The following is a 21,444-nucleotide window of genomic DNA, read 5'->3' on the forward strand; positions in this document are numbered from 1 at the left end:
CCTGGAGGGTATCAGCACCGACTTGGACCTGTTGAGCTGAAGACCCAAGTGGGCGAACAATTGAATGCAAGTTAAAAACGGCTTGAGAAGTTGCCTTGAGCGATGGAGCCTTGACGAGCCAGTCGTCCAAGTATGGGAACACTTCTAGGGATTGCTTTCTGAGAAAAGCAGCGACTGGTGCCAGCATCTTCGTGAATATCCGAGGTGCAGACCGAAGGCCAAACGGAAGCACCTTGAACTGGAAATGGCTCTTGCCTACTGTGAAGCGTAGATATTGCCTGTGAGCTGGGTGGATTGGAACGTGGAAGTACGCATCCTCTAAATCCAGGGACGCCAAAAAATCGCCCGGATTCAGTAGACGGAGAATATCCTGGAGAGTGACCATCCTGAAGGAGAGCTTGATGAGATAGGTGTTGAGCTCCCTTAGGTCTAGTATAGGACGCCACGTATCTTCCGTCTTCCGAACCAGGAAGAACCTGGAATAGAAACCCTTGCCCCTCTGCGAAAGAGGGACCGGTTCTATCGCCCCCTTGATGAATAGTTGGTGGGCTTCGAGATGTAACAGTCGGAGATGTTTTGAGGGACGGGCGTCCGGAGCTCTCGTTGGAGGAAGATCTTGGAATTCCAACGTATGGCCACTCTGAACAATATTCAAAACCCACCGGTCCGATGTTATAAGGACCCAGCTGTCCAGACAATAGGAGATCCTGCCCCCAACCGGTGTCCTTGGTAGGGGAGGAACAGTAGTCCGAGCCAGGAGGCCGCTATTGCCTCTTGGCATTGTCTCGTCCCTGACGATTCTGACGTCCTCTCTGGGACTGACGAGAGAAAGACGCCGATTGACCTTGGCGTTGGTTTGAGTACTGAGCCTTATATGATTGTCCCGACTGCGTTGAATACCAACGCTGGTTGCCTCTATAAGAAGAGAACCCTCGTCCACGAGCTCCTCTGAATGGAACCTTCCGATAATTTAAGGATCCTAAGGACTTTGCTGTGTCCGTGTCCTTCTTGATGCTTTGCAGGGCCTCATCGACATGCTTGCCAAAAAGCATTTCCCCGTCAAATGGAAGGTCCAGGATCTTATTTTGGACCTCCTGACGGAACCAGGTTGCTTTTAACCAGCCTTGACGGCGCAAGACCGCTGACCCTGCCAAAGCCCTGAAAGCGGTAGAGGCTATGTCCATAGCACAGTCAATGACTTCAGAGGAACATCTCTCTCCTTCCATGAGAACCTGCTTGGCCTCCTCCTGACTAGAATCTGGTAGTAGATCCATAAACAGCTCCGTCGCACCACATTTGGCGGTCGTACCTGCCTAGAATGGCTAATGAATTTGCTGCCCGAACCAACAAACTGGCCATGGTGGAAAATCTCTTCCCTACATTGTCCAGCCGCCTGCCATCCTTATACGGAGGCGTAGTCAAAGGTGTTGACGGATTCTTGGACTTGCTTTGTGCGGCCTGAGATATCACAGAGTCAGGCTTTGGTTGTCCCAGAAGACATGCAGGACTGCCCTCAGGGGCCTTGTATTTCTTCCCCAGCCCGGGAAGAACCGGGATGACAGTAGCTGGGTTCTGCATAATCTTGATTCCCTCATCCCACACATGCTCAATGATGGGAATTGACCTGACAGACTTTTTATATAGTGCCTTAAAGTCATTTAGAAAACAGTCCGACTGTTCCACTGTGAGAGGCAGACCAAATCTTTTGGATGCACGCTCCATAAGATTATGGAACCCCCCAATATCTGCCGGAGGCGACACGTTCGTGTCCCGCCCTGTAGCATCCCGATCTTGCATTCCAGTGTCATCAGGATCCACATCCGGATCCCCTGGATCAGTTAGTGGGACCACGTGCCCCTCATCGTCATCATCCGTATCCACATCCTGTGTATCCTCATTGGTAGGTTCCGGATACGAAGTCTGAGGAACCACTACTGGTACCACCACTGGTGAGGTACGCGGTATGTCTTTAGGAAAAGGTGGCAAGTCCACTGCCGGCCCTCGCGGAACCACTGATGTAGATGGGTGCACTGGTGGAACGTCAGGGTGTGATGGAAATCGAGCTCTGTAGTCCTGCAACATCATCTGCAAGTCCGTAACCAGAGCAACTGGTAAAGCTATCATGGCCTGTCTCAAAGTGCGAGGATGTACTTCCTGCTGAACATATTGTTGTTCCTCCTGCTCATCTTGACCATAATACTCCTCAGTATCAGTCTCTTGCTGCTTTACATGCAGATCTGAGGCACTGTAGGCATCCCCATACTGATCAACCTCATCCTCGTCCTCCGACTCATCTAGTAGCATAGATGGTGGTAAAGGCGTAACCCGCCTAGGTGATGTCATGTCCGGTGTAATTTTCAACCTCTGTATTGAAAATCCTGAATTTTTACCCGTTGACGGTCCCGTCGACGGAGTCGTCGTCGAAGGAACCCCAAGCGTCGACGAAATCGACGATGAGGTCGTCGACGGAGCTTTCTTCATCGTCGACGGGACAACCGTCGATGGTCTCGTCGACGAACTCGTCGTCATCAGCATCGACGACGACGCCGTCGTTGTCATCGTCGTCGTGGTCTTAGTCGTCGACACCGCCGTCGACAGGAGCTTCATGGAAACCGTCGAAGAGGAGAATGAAGCTATCGTAGACGATGAAGCAGAAGCAGACATCGTCGACGGTCCCGTCGACGAAACCAAGGAAACAGTCTTTACCGTGGAAATCGTCGTCGACGTACCTGCTTTAGTCAGCGTCGACGGACGCTGTGTCTTCACCAGAGCCATCTGTGGAGTTCCTGCAGAGTGTTTCTTAGCAGGCTTTTCCTTTTGGGATGGAGGAGAAGATATAGAAACCTCCTTTTTGTCCCTAGAGGCTGTGTCCACACCAGCAGCCTGTCCCTGCCTCGCCTTTTCACTTCTGTGAGGAGATTTCATGGGACCAGCCTCCTCAGACCTTTCAGAGATCCCGTGAGGGGCTTTGACAGGGGGTTACGCAGAGATGGAGGGAGATGACCTACCCCTCTTCTTTGATCTCCTGGAGGAGGTGCCAGAAATCGAATCCTCCTCATCTGAAGAGAGAACCTCCTTCCTGGTCTTCAGCTTTTGCAGCCATGTCAGCAACCGACCTTCTCTGTCCCGCAAAGTCTTAGTAGATAAGGTCCGACAAATCTTGCAGTCTGTGGCCTTGTGTTCCGGGTATAAGCAGTAAATACAACTCTCATGCTTATCCTCAATGAAAAGTCTCTTCTTTCCACAAGAAGCACAGGGTCTGAATAAGGCTTTCTTTTCCTTTTCTGACATAATGTCACTATAGATGTTAAAATGTAGATTTCTGAAAGAAAAATTTGAGAAAACTGAGCAGAGCTCAGTGGAGACTCCCTAGCACAACGTGCGGTAGAAAAATCTGAGGCTCTGAGCTCTCTCAGGAAGGTTCCAAAGGGTGAGGCTGTGATGATTGGTCCTGGCAAAAGTTTGGGCTCTTTTACACAAAGAGGGTGATATACTACAAAATGAGATGAGGCCTAAGCCTTTTTTCCCTTTTGTTTCTATGGTTATGATATATTTTTTATTTAACGAGGCTCCCATTCCGACGACGGGGAATGATACAAAGCATGAGAATCTATGAAAGTTCCAATACTGGGGTAACCACAAAGTCTTCATACGAGCTCCCCATCCCAGAAATGATGCATTGGTTATGATTATTATTTGCAGGATTGGATCTTAGAAGGCTCTCCATGCTAAAATGTTTTGGCGATTCCACCATAATAGAGCCTGATGAACCTTGGCTGAAACCAACACTAGATCTTCCATGTTCACTCCTGCTTGTGACCACTGAGATGCTAAAAACTCCTGGAGGGGTCTTGTGTGTAGGCGGGCATGAGACACTATTGGTACGAAAGATGCCACAATTCCTAATATTTTCATGACTCTTTTCACTGTCAATTGATGGGGTTGAAAATGATCCAGTTGCTTCTGGACACTGAGAACCCTTTGGGGTAAGCTGACTCTGAGAAGTTACTGAGAATTGACTCCAAATACGGATGACTCTGGGATGGATGGAGATGTGATTCTCACACTGATAGAGAAACCAAGTTGATCCAGTAGATTTATTGTCTTTTCTTCTTAGTTTTGCTGTTACTACTGCTAGACATTTTGTGACTACCCTTGGGGATGTTACCCCAAAGGGTAGTACTTTGAATTGTTAATGACGTCCACTTACCTCAAATCTCAGTACTTTTCGGTGTGCTGGATCAATTGGAATATGGAAGTAAGAGTCCTTCAGGTCTAATGCAGACATGAAGTCACATTTTTGAAGTAGTGGTATTACATCTTGTAGTGTCATCATGTGAAAATGTTCTGACAGTATGCAGCAATTTAGGGGTTGTAAATCCAGAATAGGTCTTAGGGTTCCATCTTTCTTTGGTATTAGAAAATAAACGGAAAACGCTCCTTTGTTTTGGTATTTGTGTGGGACTATTTCGATGGCCCCCTTTTTAGGTCTCGCCTGACCCAGCGCATGAGGTGGTCTGGCGAGACTTATTGAGAGGGCTCCAAAAAGTGCTACCAGGCCAGCCTAGAGCTACAGTGCATGTGCGCGGGGGCGCGCGCCGCGCTTTACCGCGAATACTTTCACGGCCGCTTTGATGTTCGATTGTGATCGCGAACGCGATCACTTTCGTGGCCGCTTGGCATAGCCAATAGGTCTCGCTTTTGGGACCTTATAAGTATTTAGTTATGCAACTGTTGCATGGCTAAACACTTACAAGGTCCCAAAGGCGAGACATATTGGCTGTGCCAATGCTTGTTTTATTAATGCCTTTAATTCTCATTTGAGCAGGTGTAGATGTTGTGTATTTAATACCTGCTTTTTTGGTGGAATATTTAGTGGTTGTTTAAGTAGTTCTAGGCAATATCCTTGTTTGACCATTTCGAATACCTATTGGTCAGATGTAACGTTTTGTCACAACAGATGGAAGTGTTGAGGCCTTCCCCCGTCAGGTGTCAGGGGGGAAAAGTATGATCAAGTCATTTTGTTGTCGGGGTGGTGGTGCACTTGTTGTGCGTGCCTCTCCCTCTGCCTTAATTTTTGGAAGCAGCCACAATAGTAACCACACCCCTGCATGGTATTGTTGATGTTAACGCTCATAGGTAGTATTTTCTGTGGTAGAGGACTGTTGTTTTTGTGTTGTGGTCTGTAAAGCCCCCATTAACTTGGCAGTATGTGTGTCTTATAATTTTTTCCGGTTGAGCGTCTGTTGCTGGAACACAAAGATGTTCTCCATCAAAAGGGACATTTAAAATATGCTGTTGTACTTCGGGTTTTAACCCGGAAATGCGTAGCCAAGCATGCCTTCTGAATAGAACGGATTTATTTATGCCCATAGTCGCAGTGTCTGCTCGATCTAAGGCACATTTGATGGCAGCGTTAGAAATTAATTTATGCTCATTAACCAGCTCTTTCTTTTTCCTGTATTCTTCTGGAAGATGTTGCATGAGCTCCTGTGTTTCATTGGAAGGGGGGGGGGGAATGGCCTCTAATGAAGATTGGTTAGTTTGAGAGGATTTATATTTTCACTCAATGCGTGGCGTTAGGACCCTTGATTTAACTGGGTCCTTAATCACCTCTTTAGAAACATTAAGAATGGGTCCAATCATAGACAAATGTTAGACAGTACGTTTTGATAGTGAAAGTGTTTCTATGAGAAAATCACTTTGCGCTTCTGTTGAATCCAGTGGGAGCTTATGATATTCAGCAGCTCTTGGTATGATAGGATTAAGTGTCATCAGGGGTAGAATGCATCGTAGGCACTGAAGGTTCCATATCTGAATATGGTAGGAACACATCATAGTCTTCCCATGGGTCAGGTGTGTGATCAGTATGTTGGATGCCCTGCGAATCGGTGTCCTGTATTTCTCCTTGGTTCTTCTCCTTGTGGAGTTGGTGATCAGGTTGGAGGTGAAGCAGGTACACTAAAAATGATTGGGCTCGGGCCCTAGTTTCTTGTGGTAGAATCTTTTGTGGAGGCTGAGAAAGGATGTTACTTACCCAGTAAGCATCTGTTCTTGGCATGTAGAGCTGTAGATTCACATGCTTTGCATACTCCTGCCATCTAGTGTTGGGTTTGGATGTTTGCAAGTTGTTTTTCTTCGAAGAAATCTTTCCAGTCACAGGGTAGGCGGCGACTCCTTCCGGTGATAGTGCGCATGGGCATCAACTCCATTGTTAGATGTTTTTCCACAGAGGGTGACAATGGAGTAAGTAAAGAATATAGATGTCCATGCGTATGTATGTAGCGTAAGAGAGACCTACAACAGGTACCAGGGGAGGGGGGTGGGTGCATGTGAATCTACAACTCTACAGGCCAAGAACAGATGCTTACTGGGTAAGTAACATCCGTTTGAGGCATGTGAGCTGTAGGTCACATGCTTTGCATAGATTATACAGCAGTATTCTCCTAAAGCGGTGGCTAACCTGTAGCTGTTGGAGTTGTCTGAAATAGTGTTCCAAGTACTGCCTGGCCCACATTAGCTTGTTGTCTTGCTAACATATCTACACATTAGTGCTTGGTGAATGTGTGCGGTGTAGACCATGATGCAGCTTTACAAATTTCAACTAAGGAGAGGTTTCCTAAAAAAGCCATAGTAGCTCTATTTCGCGAGTGGAATGCGCTCTAGGGGTAATGTTAAAGTTCTCCTTGCTTTGGCAGGACAAGTTTGAATGCATTTAACAATCCATCTGGCAATACCTGACTTGGATATGGGATTGCCCTTGAATGGTGGTGCAAAAGCGACGAAAAGTTGTTTAGTCTTACGAAATGATTTTGTTCTTTCAATGAAATATAAGAGGGCTCTTCTTACATCTAAGGTGTGCAGAGCTCGTTCTGCCACAGAATAAGGTTGAAGAAAGAATACTGGTAATTCAACTGACTGATTAATGTAGTATGAAGAACCACTTTATCTCTGTGAACTTGGAAAAAAGGTTCTTCTGTAGTTAGTGCCTGTAGTTCACCCACTCTCCTCAGTGAAGTGATTGCAATGAGGAAAGCGGTTTTCCAGGAGAGAAACTGTGGCTCACATCCAGCCTGGGTTCAAAAGGTGGGCCCATTAATCTTGTGAGGACTATGTTAAGATTCCACACTGGAGTAGGTGGAAGTCTTGGTGGTATAACTCCTTTGAGTCTTTCCATGAAAGTTTTGATTACTGGCACTCTGAAAAGCAAAAACTTTTGCCTATATTGTAGATACGCAGCTATTGCAGCGAGATGTAGTCGGATAGAAGTGTAAGCTAATCCGGACTGTTGCAAATGTAACAGATAATCACTGATATTTTGTATTGAAGCATCAAAAAGGATGGATGTTGTTATTGCAATAGATAACAAAACATTTCCATTTGGCTGCACAACAGGCTCTTGTAGTAGGCCTTCTGGCCTCTCTGATGATGTTCATACAGTCTGGTGGGAGATTTAGATAACCAAACTCTGACTTCAGGAGCCAGATCGCGAGGTTCAGTTGTATGGAATTTGGGTGTGTGATTTCCCCTTGGCTCTGTGTGAGGAGACTGGATGTGAAGTGCAGCTTTTGATGGGGATCTAGTGACAGCTCCAACAGGGTTGTGAACCATGGTTGGCAGGCCCATGGGGGAGCTACTAGGATCAGTGTGAGGGATGTTTGCCCGAGTTTCCAAACCACTAATGGAATGAGTGGGAGAGGCGGAAAAGCATAGGCAAATATACCTGACCAGTTAATCCATAGTGCATTGCCTTTGAAGAGCGGGTGAGAGTACCTAGAGGTGAAGTTTGGGCATTTTGCGTTTGTGTGTGGCAAAAAGATCTCGTTGAGGAACTCCCCAACTTCGAAAGTTTGGGAGGAGAACTTGAGGGTAAAAATCCCATTTGTGTATTTGCTGTCCCTGTCTGCTGAGATCAGCAATCTGATTGTTCACTCCTGGGAGGTGTTCCGCTAGGAGATAGATTTTGTGGTGAATGGCCCACCTCCAAATGTCTTGGGCCAAGTGTGACAGTTGGAGAGAGTGTCTTCCCCCCTGTTTTTGTATGTTAGACATAGCCGTCATGTTATCGATACAAACTAAGACAGCTTTGCCAACCAGGTGAGTCTGAAGGCTTTGAGCGCTAGAAAGACTGCTAGCAGCTCTAAATGGTTTAAGTGGAGAGATTTTTGCTATTGACTCCACAGGCCTTGCACTGTGTGGTGCTGAAGATGAGCCACCCAGCCAGTGAGGGACGCGTCAGCATTGCCTGAGGAACTGGGTCTATGAAGGGCCGTCCTTTTGATAACTTCTGTGGGTTCCACCACTGCAGAGAGCGATGTGTACGGCCTCATACCAACACTAGATTGGTTAACTGACCCTGCGATTGGTTCCACTGACTCGCTAAGCATTCTTGTAGGGGAAGCATGTGAAGCCTGGCATGGGGAACGATCACGATGCAAGATGCAATAATTCCCAGTAGTTGCAGACACACTCGAGTTGGAAGTGAGCGATTGGACTGAAACCTGAGAACTAGCGCCTGAATGTTGCAAATTCTGGCTGCATTGGGAAAGGCCAGAGGCTTTTGAGTATCTAAAGTGGCTCCTAGGTAATGTTGAGTGTTGGAGATGTGATTTCAACACATTGACTGTGAACCCCAGCTGGGTGGGGGGTGGGGGGTGGGAGGAGGGGGGGGGGGGGGGGGGTGAAGAGAGGGAGTGTGAGAGAGAAGGCACGTGTATTGGAGCAGTTACCTTTGTTGCCTCTGTAACCCCCTCTGAAGTAACCCTTAGAGGCAGAGGGTTGATTGTAGCCTTTGTAGGTGGTGGTGACAGAATAGGAGGAGCTATTTTTGGACCCTCTGCGGTAGAAGGAGCGCCGAAAGGCACTACGTCCTGGGGTTAATTGAAGGGCTCCCATAGATTTGGCCACTTCTGTGTCCTTCTTAATTTTTTCTAGTGAGCAACCTACCCAAAGGGCCAAATAGGTGTTCCTTGTCAAATGGTGTGTTCAGGATAGGGGTTTGAACCTCTGGTTTGAATCCTGAAATACGTAACCAGGCATGCCTTCTTAAAAGGACACTAGTATTGACAGCTCTGGCTGCAGTGTCTGCAGCATCTAGGGAGCACGTGATAGAATTATTGGAAATTAGCTGTCCATCCCGCACTAGGTCTTGCGCCTTGGACTTGTGCTAATCAGGTAGAAATTGGAGCAACTGCATTTCATTCCAATGCCCCCTGTCATACCTAGCTAACAGGGCTTGTGTATTGGAGATGCGCCAACAGATCGCAACCGGGGAGGCTACTCTTTTCCCCGAAGCATCTAGCAGCTTTGATTCCTTGTATGGGGTGGAGCAACTCCTGTTTGTGAATTGGCCCCTTTGCGTGCGCTGGAAACTACCAAGGAATCCAATGGTAACTGCCCCCTTATGTATGCTGGATCTGATGGTGCTGGCTTATATTTGTCTACCCTGTGGGTGAGAATATGTGCCCTGACTGTATCATTAAAAATATCATCTACGTGTCTGATCATACCCTTGAGCATAGGAAGTGTGTGCGAGAACTTTTGTGTAGAGTCTCGAAAACGAAATTCTCTTCCAGGGATTCCTTCCCTAGGGTATCATCTGAAAAGTTCTTTCTTCGTCTTCATCACCCAGAGACGATCATTCTAAAGGTTTGACTATGTTCGGATTCCGTTAAGTCCTTTTCCAGTGTAGAAGTAGATTTAGATTGCTATTGTTCCCCCGTACACCGCATGGCCTCGAATTTGAACAGTTTTGAAGAAGTCTGTCCGAGCCCGATGGCAGAAAAAAACTTTGAGGAACAAATAGTTCAACATGCTCAATACCTCGAGGGGGGAGGAGAAACGACGCACAACACTGATCGTAAAGCTTCCTCAAGAAAAACAACTTGCAAAGTCCGGGCCCAATTCTAGATGGCAGAAGTATGCATAGCATGTTTACCTGAAGCCAGCACATGATACGAATATATACATTTATATATGCTCAAGCTCTTGTAAGCCCAAGAATGGGCTAGAAATGAACACATTTCATTAAGATTTTCAAAACATTTTTAATTGTATTAATACAGTCACTAGATGTAAAGTGACTACAAATGTCTGTCACAAACCTTATTTTTATAAAGAAAACTAAAGAGAAGGCAGGGCAATACTAGTACATAAGATGCACACCTAGAGCAGAAAAACGGACATTATGCCTGTAAGGGATTTAGCCTTGCTACAGTCTCCATCATGAACCACAAGTGACAGTTGGCTCACTTAATGTTTATGTAGCTCGAGGTCATGTACTTAGAAACAAATCCCAGCCTTTAAATCTTGTCTGAGGAGGTGAAAGGCTTGCTTAGACTTTGATGAGGATTCCCCTGGAAGAGAACTAGGATTGCAGGTGAGAAATGTTTCCTTCTTTTCACAGGGATTCTCATCAAAAGTCATAAGCACTGAATTGAATAGCAAGCTCATCCCACTGAAAAAAACAGCAGTCAAGAATTTAAAAAAAAGAAGAGTCTCTACACTATACAAAAAGATTTATTAAAGAAGTCTGGCCTACTTAGGGATTGGCTCTCAAATCTGAATCCAAACAGTAAAGGTACGCATTTATCACCATGAAGCATCTTTACATATTTCTGAAATGAGTATGACACACAATTGCTGCTTTTACCCTAGCTGAATGAGCTTTAGGCTAACTTAGTGGGGATTTATTTGCTAATTGGTAACTGAAAATAAACCCACCTGGAAATGTATTGTTTTGAATAAAAAATACCTGATCTAATAGGGTTGTAGTTTACAAATAGTTGATTAGATTGTCAGATCTATTTTATCTTATAAAGATACAATTTTAATACTCTCTTGACATCCAATAACAGAAGGGTTTTCTCTGACGGATTGAATGTAAATGGTCTGATTTACAAGCAAATCTGACACTGCCTTTTGACAGGAGGAAGGGGAGTTCTCACTACAACCGTTTTCTTATGAAAGACTGCAAAAGCGTTGTTTGAGCCTAAGGCCTGAATTTAGCAGACTCTGCATACAGACGTAATGGCTACAAGGAAGGCTGTTTTCAATGATAAATGTAGCAGCATCACTTTGTGTATAAGTCAAAGGAGGTAATCATTAGACTAGAAAGAAATATATTTAATTCCCATGGTGGAGAAGGGCCCCAAATGGGAGGGAAAACTTTCCTCATTTCTTCCAAGAAATCTTTCACTACAGCTAACTTGAAGAAAGAGGTTGGTGAAGGAGATGAGTAATTGCCAGTGGGAGATTCTGTCAAGCATTCCATCCATCGATTTTTGTATACTTTAGTAGGCTTTTCTTCTAGCCACAGACAAGGCACTTCACAAAAAAGCGAAGGCATTGTGATTGGACAAAATCGTGAATTCCTATCCAAATATTATGAAAAACCTCACCGTTCTAAGGGGTATTGAGTGAAGTCGATTAGTCCATGGTCTAAAGAAAAATGCTACTTACCAGTATGCATCTATTCTTGGCATGTAGAGCTGCAGATCCACACACTTAGCATTAGATCGCCATCTGGTGTTGGGCTCAGATGCTTGCACCTTGTTTTTGTCTTGGAAGAAGTCTTTGTAGTCACAAGATAGGTGACTCCTCCCTTGGACGATAGTGTGCAAGGGCATCGACTCCATCCTCAGATTGTTTTTCGCCATGTTGGGAAATGGAGTTAGCAGAAAAGAAAAAGGATGTCCATGTGCATATATCTAAATAAGACAGTACTGGAACAGATACAGGTCCCGGGTAGGCGGGTGGGTGTGTGTGGATCTGCAGCTCTACATGCCAAGAACAGATGCATACTGGTAAGTAGCATTTTCCGTTTGAGGCACATGAGCTGCAGATCACACACTTAGCATAGACTGTACAGCAGTGTCTCCCCTAGCGGTGGTCACCTGTATCGGTTGCAGTAGTTTGAAAGAGTGTTTTAAGAACAGCTTGGCCTACAGAAGCTTGTTGTTTGGCCTGCACGTCAACACAATAGTGTTTAGTGAAGGTGTGTGTTGTAGACCATGTGGCTGCCTTACAAATGTCCTCTAGGGGAATGTTCCCTAAGAATGCCATGGAAGCCCCTAGTTTGCGTGTTGAATGAGCTCTAGGGGGAATTGTTAATGTGCGTTTAGCCTTTTGGTAGCATATTTGGATACATTTTACAATCCACCTTGCAATCCCAGCTTTGGAGATGGGATTACCTTTATGAGGTGGGGAGAAAGCCACAAACTATTGTTTTGTCTTCTGAAAGGATTTAGTCCTGTCAACATAATAAAGTATAGCTCTTTTTACGTCTAGCGTGTGAAGAGTTCTCTCTGATACGGAGTCTGGATTTTGAAAAAATACGGGCGACTCCATTAATTGGTTAAGATGGAAAGCAGAGATGACTTTAGGAAGGAATTTTGGATTTGTTCTGAGAACCACTTTGTTACGATGTATTTGTAATAAAGGTTCCTTTATGGTTAAAGCCTGGATCTCACTTACTCTTCTGAGAGGTGATTGCAAAAATAAAAGCTACTTTCCATGTGAGGAACTGAAGTTCACATTTATGCAGAGGTTCAAATGGAGGTCCCATGATTCTAGTAAGTACAATGTTGAGATTCCACACCGGAGAGGGTGGTAATTTGGGAGGAATGATTCTTTTAAGGCCCTCCATGAAGGCCGAAAAAGTGATAAGTGTTGTCTGTTTTGCAAGTAAGCAGCAAGTGCTGCTAGATGTAGACGTATGGATGAGTATGCTAAATTAAATCTTTGCAAATGTAGTAAGTAGCAAATGATGTTCGGAATGGAAGCATCCAGTGGATGAATATTATTGTTAATGCAGTGAATGACAAATCCTTTCCATTTTGCCGCATAGCAAGCTCTAGTGGTAGGCGCCTGGCTTCTTTAATGATGTTCATGTAGTCTGGTGGAAGGTTAAGGTAACCGAACTCTAGGACTTCAGGAGCTAGATTGCCAGATTCAGATAAGTTGGATTGGGGTGCCCTATCTCTCCATGGTTCTGCGTTAGTAGTGACGGGGAGAGGCGTAGTTTTTGGTGTGGGACTAGTGAGAGTTCCAATAGTGTTGAGAACCACGGTTGACGTGCCCATGTGGGAGCTATTAGGATCATTTTGAGAGTCTGTTGTCGGAGCTTGCGTACTACTAGTGCAATGAGTGGGAGTGGCAGAAAAGCGTACGCAAATCTGCCTGACCAGTTCGTCCATATTGCATCGCCCTTGGACAGCGGGTGTGGAAACCTGGCGGCGAAGGTTGGGCATTTTGCGTTTTCGTGTGTGGCAAATAGATCTATGTCTAGTTGGTCCCACTTTTGGAAGAATGGTAGAAAACTTGTGGATGTAGCTCCCATTTGTGAATCTGTTGTGTCTGTCGACTCAACAGATCCGCAATCTGATTGTGAACTCCTGGAAGGTGTTCTGCAAGCAGGTATATGTATTGTGGGATGGCCCACCTTCAAATGTTCTGTGCGAGCTGGGACAGCTGCAGAGAATGTGTGCCTCCTTGTTTCTGTATGTAATACATGGCTGTCATGTTGTCCGTCCGGATGAGGACAGCCTTGTTCTGTACATGTAGTTGGAATGATTTTAGAGCTAGGAATATTGCTAGTAGTTCCAGATGATTGATATGGAGCACGTTTTGTTGAGTGGTCCATTTGCCTTGGGTTGTGTGATTGAGGAGATTGGCTCCCCATCCTGTGAGTGATGCGTCTGTTGTCAGTACTATCTGTGGAACAGGTTTGAGGAACGGCCGCCCTATGGATACGTTTGTTGTGTTCCACCACTGCAGAGAGCGATGTGTGCGGCTGTCCACAACACCAGATCTGTAAGTTGTCCTTGAGCCTGATTCCACTGATGTGCTAGACATTCCTGTAAGGGACGCATTTGAAGTCTTGCATAAGGTACAATAAATATAAAAGATGCCATCATGCCTATGAGTTGCATGAACACTCTGGCTGGGAGAGAGTGTTGGGCTTGAAATTTGGTGAGGAGAGCTTGTATACTGGCTATCCTGGCTGGACTGGGACATGCTAGAGCTGTGGCAGTGTTTATCGTGGCCCCTAGATATTGGTGTACATGAGAGGGCTGGAGATGGGATTTGGTGTAATTTACTGTGAACCCCAAGTTGTGCAATGTTTGGATGGTTTGAGGAGTGTGGTGAACACACTGGTTGAATGACTTGGCTTTTATTAGCCTGTCGTCCAGATATGGGAAGACATGGATTTGTTGTCTTCTTAAGTGTGCTGCTACCACTGCGAGGCATTTGGTGAATACTCTGGGTGCCGTGGTGACTCCGAATGGAAGGACTTTGAACTGATGGTGTTGTCTGTCCACTACGAACCGTAGATACTTCCTGTGAGCAGGATGTATGGGAATGTGGAAGTAGGCGTCCTTGAGATCTAGTGTGGCAAGGAAGTCTCCTTGTTGCAGCAGTGGAAGCACTTGTTGTAGAGTGATCATGTGAAAATTATCCGAGTGTATGTACAGATTGAGGGGTCTGAAGTCTAGTATTAGCCTTAGACTCCCGTCCTTTTTGGGGATTAGGAAATACAGCGAGTAAACCCCTGTTCTCTGATGTGGTAAGGGGACTGGCTCTATGGCTTGCTTTTGAAGCAGTGAGAGAACTTCTTGTTTTAGAAGTGTAAGATGTTCTGTGGACATTGGACGTTGCTTGGGTGGTATGTTTGGGGGGGGTATCTGTAAGTTCTAGGCAGTAACCATACTGGATAATCGGTCTTACCCACTTGTCTGTTGTGATGGAGTTCCAGACAGGTAGGAACTGTGATAATCTTCCCCCGACCGGAGTGGAATGGTCAGGGGGGAGTGGAGGGAAGTCAGTTTTTATTAGCAGGGGAGGTGCGACTACTGTTACCTCAGCCTCTACCTTTATTTTTCCCCCGCAGTCTCTGTGTCTTTCTTCATTTTTTTCAAGGGTAGTGTCCACAGCCGGTCCAAAAAGTTTATTCTCGATTGAACGGCTGATTTAGAATGTCTGTCTGGAACTCTTGCTTGACGCCTGAAATGCGCAGCCAGGCATGCCATCTGAGCAGAACACTAGTATTAATAGACCTAGAGGCAGTGTCTGCTGCGTCAAGGCACATTTAATGGAGGCAATAGTTATTTATTTGCCCTCTTGAATTAGGTCATTTGCTTGAGTTTTATATTGGTCAGGCAAATGCTGTAATAGGGTTTCCAGCTGGTCATAATGGGCCCTATCATGTCTAGCCAGCAGTGCTTGAGTGTTACCTATGCGCCAGTGATTGGCCCCCTGCGCAGCTACCCTTTTGCCAGATGCATCTAGTGACTTGGATTCTTTATCCGCGGGTGGTGCTTTCCCAGAGGTCTGTGAATTGGCACGCTTCCTAGCTGTGGAAACCACTAGTGAATCCAAAGGCAGCTGTCCTTTAATGTACACAGGGTCAGGTCTATATTTTTTTTATCAATTCTAGGATTAAGAATCCTAGCTCGTACAGGATCTTTGACTATTTCAGGGGCATGTTTAATGACCCCTTTATCATAAGTAATATTTGTACAGTTTTTTGGGACTGTTCAAATGTTTCTAAAAGGAAGTCCTCTTCTGCCGTGTCTGAGTGCATGTGCACACCGTGAAAAACAGCAGTCCTATTAATGAGTTGTCCAAAACCCAAATTATCGTCTGGGAAGATGGTGTCGTTGGGTATGGTTGGGGGCTTGGGCTATCTGGTGGATCTATTGGGTCGTTGTAATCCCAATCGTCTTGTGGTGCGTCGTCTGGATCCGTGAACGGATCATTAGTTCCTCTTCCTCAATAACCTCTTTCGGCGCCGTTTTTTTCGGTTCAGAGCGAGGCTGGGTTTTGTGATCCTTGGCCGTAGGAGGCGTGGTAGAATCCTTTGGCTTATTTTTCTGTTCCGAAGGCTTGGGTTTCAGAGCCAAAGTATTATCTTTCGATTTAGAAGTATTCGAAGCCGGTTTATCTATCGGCCTTGAGGTGTTCGGGGCCGGTTTGTCTTTCGGCGTGGGTTTTGGAGCCGAATGTTCTTTTGGCTTCAGTATCGAAGGCGCCGGTGGGACTATTACATGCGGTTTGCTCGGTCCCGAACTACTGGAAGACTTTTCTTCGGAGCCGGGCCCGAAGGCGGGGCTTCTGAAGTGTGTTTTCGGTCGCGACGGGGGCTAACAGGCGAAGTCTTGACCAGTGCCTTCTGTTGTGGTGGGGTTGGGGTAGGGGCAGTAGTACTCACTCGTTGACCAGGAGTGATGGGATCGTCTGAGTCTTCTGCCCCTGACATGATTTGTAGGTCTTTGGAATCTTTTTATAGGGCATCTGGGCCTTCGTCGAAGATGTCCACTGGTTCCGGAGCTGAATCTCTGCGCCATGATGTGACGTAGAGCCCGACTATCTCGAATGGTCTTTTTCGATCGAAAAGAGGCGCAGGCTTGGCAGCTGGACTCGTGTTCTGGCGAAAGGCACAGGCTAGAGACCTTATGATTGTCACTGTGTGGAAACTTCGCTCCACACGGGAGGCATTTTCTGAATGGCGTGCTTTCCATGAGCCATAGGCCTTAACGGCGTTGATAAGCCCAGCGGCCCGCGTTGACGACTGGAATCGAACCGATGAAAGGCGCGAAGATTTCGATGCTCAAAGTCAATTCGAAGAGTTATAGAAAGTTTTGCGCGTCGATAAAAGTTTAAAAAAAAGTTTCGAACCGGTGCGCAAAATTGCATCCGAAACCAACGGCGGAAAAAAACAATCTGAGGATGAAGTCGATGCCCATGTGCACTATCGTCAAAGGGAGGATTACCCTATCTCGTGACGACAAAGACTTCTTCCAAGACAACAGTAAGCTGCAAGCATCCGAGCCCAACACCAGATGGCGATCTAATGCTAAGTGTGTGATCTGTAGCTCATATGCCTCAAACAGGTTTTTTAAAGAAATAAGCCAAAAAAAAGGCAGAGCTCAGGGCTCCAAGATCATGCTGAAAGGGTTCAGAAAAAGTAACTGGCTTAACTCTCACCTCTGGTGCATGATAGGACAGTGGAGCAAGGTTGAATCCCTTAAAGGCATAGTGTCAATTTGCTGTCTACTAGGCACTGGCCTGCATTCCCTATATTTTTCCTTTAAATATATATTTTTTTTTAAATTAAAAAAAGGTTTGCGACATTTCTTGCCACTTTAAATTGAATGACTGCATTAATACTATTGGAAAAGCTTTCAAAAAGGGACAAAATAAATATCATCTATCTATCCATATATATATATCTATCCATATATATATATCTATCCATATATATATATCTATCTATCTATCTATCTATCTATCTAGATATATATATATATATATACACACACACACACATATATACACACCCACACACACACACATATATATATATATATATATATACACACATACACACATCTATAAATAAATATACACACACAAATATATATCAATCATTTTCTGTCTGACTACATCATTGTCACAGCAAGGAGAAGCATTGCTTCTCCTTCCTTTATTTCGTCCCTTCATTGGAAGAGTTCAGTTCTTTGTAACCGCTTCCTCCTTGGTGGATTTGGTGGGGGTTTCTTTGTTAGTTCTATACAAGAGCTGTGGTGTACCACATTAAAATCCAACTGTCTGTAGTGATGTTTTCCCATTTAATTGGGTAATGCGCTATTCTGCCTCCCAGTGGTGTTGTGTGGGGGTCTTACTTTGTGGGAAAGTCACTTGGAGTTTGCTTCTCCCCCTCTTGAGGGTTGTCCCCTGGCTTTTCCTCTGCCCCAAAAGGACTGCTTTGGTCGCTGCTGCCAGGATTGGTATCCAGACTGCTGGTACGATTGCTGTCCGTGCCCTGTGGTGGATGTTGTTGTGCGCTATTGAGAAGACCCTCCTTCCTCTGGGTCTTCGGAGATTATATCCTCCTTTTTTGAAGGTGCCCCTCTGTTGCAGGGCCCCCATAGCCCTGGCCGTATCATTGTTCTATTTTATTTGTTGTAGGGCTTAATCTACCTCACTTCTGAACAGGGCGTCTCCTAGGATGGGTTTGTTGATTATGGAAGTTTGTACTTTATGTTTGAAACTTGACATTCTGGACCAGGCATGCCTTCTGAGTATTGTGCCTACGCATATTTATCTGCAAACTGTATCGGATGAGTCTAGTGCTGATTTCATGCAGGTGTTAGCTATGTTTCTTCCCTCCTGTATGATGGATTTTGCTCCCTTATCTTACACTGGGAGCTTGTTCATTTTTTCCTCAATGTCGTCCCATTGTTGGTGAAATCTATTGAGGAGGGCATTAGAGTTTGTGATGTGCCATTGTGTTGCTGCCTCCTTCTCCATCTTTATCCCCACCACGTCCATACTCTTACTTTCCCTCTCTGGAGGTGGGCCAGTGGTGGAATGAGTGTTGCTTCTCCTTGCTGTGGCAATGATTTAGTCAGTCACTTTGTTCCCTTGAATGTATTTAGGGTCCCTTGTGGAGGGTTTGTATTTTTCCCAACCCATCGGGTTGCTCCTTTTGCTGAGTCAGGCTCCCTTAAAGCCTCCGTGCCCTGGACCAAACTGCTTGGCAGCACTGGAAGGTATTGTGTGCCTTTCGTGGATGGTGCTAATGTTTCTAGGACGAAACCGGAGTCTCCTTTTGCCTCTTCTAAGGGGACCCTAAAGTTATTACCTGGTCTTTTGATGAGGCTTTTGTAGAAGGCTATTTCGTCTGGTGGCGAAGCCTTTGAAGGATAGCTACAGACCTCTTCTTGAGGGCTCTCTGTGTTGAGGTCGTTCCACTCTTCCCCGAAAGTTCATGTAGCTTCCTCCTCTTCTGGAACGTCTAGTTCCTCCTCCAAGTCCTCTTCGTGAGGATCAAAGGTTGCCGGCGCTTCAAGCGTATCCTCTTGTTCCATTCCACTGCAGTATTGGAGGGTTTTGCAGGGATTCTGAATTCCTTTAGCACCTCGTTGAACTCCTTTCGTTGAAAGAGTGCCACAATTTCAAGGTGTCTTTTCTTCTCCACCTCAAGGGCCCTTCGGCATCTGAAGCCAGGGAGATCCTCTTCTTGGGTGTGGTGGGTGCTGCCTCTGAAGGTATGGTTTTGTCCTTTACAGCCTCTCGTCCAGCACCCGTCTTCATTGATTTCGATGTTCTTCCCTCATCGCTATCCCTGGAATGGGATCCGTGGGGTTCTTTTGGCCACAGATGGCCCTCGGTCGTCCTTTTCTTCGATGCCTGTGCTGCGTTTTGCGCCTTCTTTTCAAGGCCCTTGGTATCCGATGGGTGAGGGGTTTTTTGTTACCTTGCCCGTTCTTTGCTGTCTTTTTTGCGGTATGCCTCCTCTTGGCATCCCCTTCAAGGATCTCGACATCTAACCCTCCATGTGTCGATTCTGCAGTCACCCCCTGCTCGTCTGTGTTGCTTGAGAGGCCCATGCCCTCAGTGATACCTGTTGTTTCTGACCAACGAGCATGCCTGCGTGATGGTCCTCCCTCTGCTTTCGACGGGCCTTGAGAGACTTCAACACTAATACAGCACAGGCATTGCAGTCCTTATCCTTGTGATCCCTCGGCAGGCAGAGCTTACAGACGTTGTGTGGATCGCATTGTGCAAATTTGTGCTGGCAATAAGGGCAAAATTTGAAAGGGGTATTTTCTATGGCCCCTACCTTGCCTTATTTTGGTCGTTGCTCTGTCGGGGTCCCCCGTCGGGGAAAGGTGTGTGTCCAGTGTCTTCCCTATCAATGGATTTCCCTCTTAAATTCATAGATTTTGAGGGGGGGGTGGGGGGGGGGGGAGATTTCGTCCAAAAACTTCGGTGTGTCTCTCCTTGCTGCCACACCCAACGGCGGGAAAAAGAATCTGATGATGGCTAAGACGCTTTAGGAACCTTCCGGGGCGCCGTCTGACATCACACAAGGGATGGACCTAGCACCAAATACCAGTCGACGACATCCCACAGAGAATCAAACAAAAAAACAGAACTAGACAATTCCGGACCCAATCACTAGATGGCGGAATAATGCATAGCATGTGAATCCAGAAAAGGATTCATGCTGTAAAACTTGGCTGTTTTTTTGATTGGCATCTCTGCTTTAACGCCCAGACAATCCAGTCTCAGGATTCTTCGCCTTCTTAGGAGAGTTCTGCATTGGATTCCTGAGAAAGCTCAGGTCACAGTGGTTAGGGCATTGATATTATTGCGGCTGGGCAAAGTTAATGTTTTATACCTGGGTATCCCAGAGTACTTAATCCAGCGTTTACAGATGGTACAAAATATGGTGGTCAGCCTACTGTACAAACTACCGAAGCGCTCGTCTGTGTCGTTTTTCCGCAAGCAGCTTCACTGGCTCCCAGTCCATAACAAATAATGTTTAAAGCTTTAACCTGGACACCTCAAGCCCTTCAAAATCAGGGCCCTTTATATTTGAATGAGAGGATCAATGTATACAGTCCAGAAAGAGTGCTGAGCTCCAGTTAGGCTGGGCTGTTAACAGGACCCCGCTTACAAAGCCTCAAAGAGGAGGCTCCTCTTTTATTACAGTTCTGACTGTGGGCATGTGGAACCAGTTGCCTAGCTGCTTGCTATTAATAATAGAGAAGGCAAGTTTTAAATTAGCATTGACAACTTTTTAGTCTTTAAGGTATTGGGTTACTGGCTGAGTTCTGTTCCTCTGTTTCTGCGTTTGATGCTGAGCCGCGGGACACTACTGGAGTAGCTGAGCACTATATAAATAATCTTCAATCATTCAATCAGTTCATAGTAGGACCTGGAGTCGTCAGGAGGGGCGGGACCGACAGGGTACAGGTCAGGGTCTGTGTCCACAAGTGGATCAGCATCCTAGGAGTCCCAGGAATTACCCTGTGGAGGAGTGTCAAAGTCAATCCCCTTCCCCCTGGCCCCTAATGTCTAAGTAAAGGGACCCTTAAGGAGTATAGGGAAGAGGGTCGCTTGGAGAAGTGGCAGGGGAACAGGAGTGCTGTGGAGCAGGGGGATGTGGTGGTGGGAGAGTGAAGGGCAAACAACAAGTAGCCTTGCCCACTTTCCTACGCTGCTTGGATGGAGGTGGCAAGTCCAAGGCTTCCTCGGACAGCTGACATTTGGAAGGTTGAGCAACTGATCCCAGAGGGCGGTTGAAAATCCAGCCCATGTGGAATAAATCAAGTGTTTCTGCCGAGCGTTGATCTCCTCTTGAAGTTTATGGAGAATCGCTCCACAGTACCCGAGCTGTGGCCAGTCTTGGTGGTTGCACTGAGGCTCTTAGCTCCAATGCTGATTTGGATGCCGAAGGTGATGGCTCTGATGGTGAAGTCTGCTCCGAGGAGGAAGGCAAAGGCATCGAAAAAAGGTTTCTTTAGAGTTGAGCCAGAGCTTGGTGTTGCCTTCGAAGGTGGTGGTTGGTGCCAACAATGGCCCGAAGGCAGTGGTGCTCCAGAGCGGATGGACGACCCTAGAAAAGGGGCTGTTCAGCTTGCGAGTAGTGTC

At 46.1% G+C, this 21,444-nt stretch overlaps 1 protein-coding gene across 17 annotated transcripts in view; it reads right to left on the bottom strand.

Moving 5' to 3' along the window:
• ATXN2 (ataxin 2) overlaps positions 1 to 21,444 on the bottom strand; it is a 1,509,788-nt gene that overhangs the window by 1,211,337 nt on the left and 277,007 nt on the right. The window lies entirely within an intron of this gene.

Source organism: Triturus cristatus, chromosome 11 (genome assembly GCF_964204655.1).
Source record: "Triturus cristatus chromosome 11, aTriCri1.1, whole genome shotgun sequence".
Taxonomy (NCBI): domain Eukaryota; kingdom Metazoa; phylum Chordata; class Amphibia; order Caudata; family Salamandridae; genus Triturus; species Triturus cristatus.